Source organism: Schistocerca piceifrons, unplaced genomic scaffold (assembly GCF_021461385.2).
Source record: "Schistocerca piceifrons isolate TAMUIC-IGC-003096 unplaced genomic scaffold, iqSchPice1.1 HiC_scaffold_1005, whole genome shotgun sequence".
Classification (NCBI taxonomy): Eukaryota; Metazoa; Arthropoda; class Insecta; order Orthoptera; family Acrididae; genus Schistocerca; species Schistocerca piceifrons.
The window spans coordinates 37,501-40,000 of NW_025726803.1; the positions used below are offsets into that span (position 1 = coordinate 37,501).

Here is a 2,500-nt window from a genome sequence, read left to right on the forward strand (position 1 = left end):
CCCGCCTGTCCCTATTAATCATTACCTCGGGTTCCGAAAACCAACAAAATAGAACCGAGGTCCTATTCCATTATTCCATGCACACAGTATTCAGGCGGGCTTGCCTGCTTTAAGCACTCTAATTTGTTCAAAGTAAACGTGCCGGCCCACCGAGACACTCAATAAAGAGCACCCTGGTAGGATTTCAACGGGGTCCGCCTCGGGACGCACGAGCAAGCACGAGGCGGTCGCACGCCTTCAGCTCGCCCCACCGGCAGGACGTCCCACGATACATGCCAGTTAAACACCGACGGGCGGTGAACCAACAGCGTGGGACACAAATCCAACTACGAGCTTTTTAACCGCAACAACTTTAATATACGCTATTGGAGCTGGAATTACCGCGGCTGCTGGCACCAGACTTGCCCTCCAATAGATACTCGTTAAATGGATTTAAAGTGTACTCATTCCGATTACGGGGCCTCGGATGAGTCCCGTATCGTTATTTTTCGTCACTACCTCCCCGTGCCGGGAGTGGGTAATTTGCGCGCCTGCTGCCTTCCTTGGATGTGGTAGCCGTTTCTCAGGCTCCCTCTCCGGAATCGAACCCTGATTCCCCGTTACCCGTTACAACCATGGTAGGCGCAGAACCTACCATCGACAGTTGATAAGGCAGACATTTGAAAGATGCGTCGCCGGTACGAGGACCGTGCGATCAGCCCAAAGTTATTCAGAGTCACCAAGGCAAACGGACCGGACGAGCCGACCGATTGGTTTTGATCTAATAAAAGCGTCCCTTCCATCTCTGGTCGGGACTCTGTTTGCATGTATTAGCTCTAGAATTACCACAGTTATCCAAGTAACGTGGGTACGATCTAAGGAACCATAACTGATTTAATGAGCCATTCGCGGTTTCACCTTAATGCGGCTTGTACTGAGACATGCATGGCTTAATCTTTGAGACAAGCATATGACTACTGGCAGGATCAACCAGGGAGCTGCGTCAACTAGAGCTGAGCAGCCGGCCGCCCGGGAGTGTGTCCCGGGGGCCCGCGCGAACACGCAAGCGTCCGCTCAATCATTCTGCAAACAGGAGGAGGCTGAGCTCCCCTGCACAATACACCTCGAAACCCTCTCAGGTCCCGGCGGCGCGCAGCGCCGTCCCAAGTACTTGGTCGGGTTCGAGAGAGGCGCAATCGCCCGGAGTTAGGCGAGTAGACGCTTTCGGTGTGCGACCACCCGTGCTCCCAACTGAGCTTGCCGCTGCCGACAGAGGCCCGGGAGCGTGCTGTCGTGGCATTGCCGGCGGGAGACAACACGCGCACCTACGGTGACCGGCAGCTCCAACGCCAGCGCCACAGAAGGACAAAAGCCCCACTTGGGTGCCGAAGCGAACTCTCCCAGCACAGCGCACGCGCCAACACATCCGCACAGCTGCGATACAAACCACCAGCGAGAACCGCTGGGGCGACCGAGCAGCAGACGGCGTCGCGGCGCCGAGCGCCGGGCGGCGGCGCATCCTCAACGCACACAGTCCTCAATCGGACCAGCACACTGAAGATGTCCACCGCGCTTCGCACCGGGCCCGCGAGGACCTACTTTGGCCGCACGGCGCCGCGCGCAGGGTGCGCCGGCGCGCAGCTGCGACGCCTGCCGCGTCCGTCGGCCGGCGCGCCTGCCACTGGCCGCCCCCACCAGCCGGCTGTAGCGCGTGCGCCCACGCACCGCCGCGGCCAGCACGCCGGAGGCGCCCCCTCACCGGCCGGGGACGGTCCCACCCAGCCACCGCCGCGTATCGCTTCACACCCAGATGCCGTTCAGTTTCGTCGGCATGGTGGGTATCGCTGGAACAACCGGTTAGTACCTCAACCTATCGTCGCCATCACCGATTCACCCCTAGCGAGAACAACCGCACCACAACAGGTTACCATTTGTTCATTTGCGTAACTTCACCAGAAAACGCAGGCGTCCATCGCCATTTGCAACTTCAACGATTATTGCATGCCTGTGTCAGGTGTCACGCCACACTACGTCTGCCCACATACACGCAACAAAATGTGCACGCCTAGACAATACGTGGAAGGTGGCCCCCGTACGTATGCGATGTCCATTGCTCGAACGACTGTCAACCGGCCTCTGTAGCATGTCGCAGATATGGAACGCGGTGCACCATGCCATCACGGTGTGTGAGGAGAGACGACTAGGTCCGAATACATCAACAGACAGCTCATGCTGATCGCCATCCACGGCGTCCGTTCCTCCCACACGTCTCTATGGCGTACCACACTGCAATCCAGCTCTCATAGGGAGACGACACGTAGCTGCGTGCACAATATTTGCACTGTATGGTCCGCCGTTTTTGGGCGCAGTCGTTGTGCGGTCACACATGTGCCACGATGTATCATTCAGTACATAAGGACGAATGTGCAGTACAGATTGTGGTTCACGCGTACGACATCAGCGGACAGTTGACACAGGCCGCACCCACAACGTAGCCTGAGTACGTCGCATGCGAAGGGCA

At 58.0% G+C, this 2,500-nt stretch overlaps 1 non-coding gene across 1 annotated transcript in view; it reads right to left on the bottom strand.

Annotated features, from left to right (window-relative positions):
* Nucleotides 1–976, bottom strand: part of LOC124724763 — a 1,910-nt gene extending 934 nt beyond the window's left edge. The window contains exon 1 of the ribosomal RNA XR_007006612.1: nucleotides 1–976. This exon is cut by the window's left edge and continues 934 nt beyond it. This is a non-coding gene — a ribosomal RNA (small subunit ribosomal RNA).
* Between the last annotated feature and the right edge of the window lie 1,524 nt (nucleotides 977–2,500).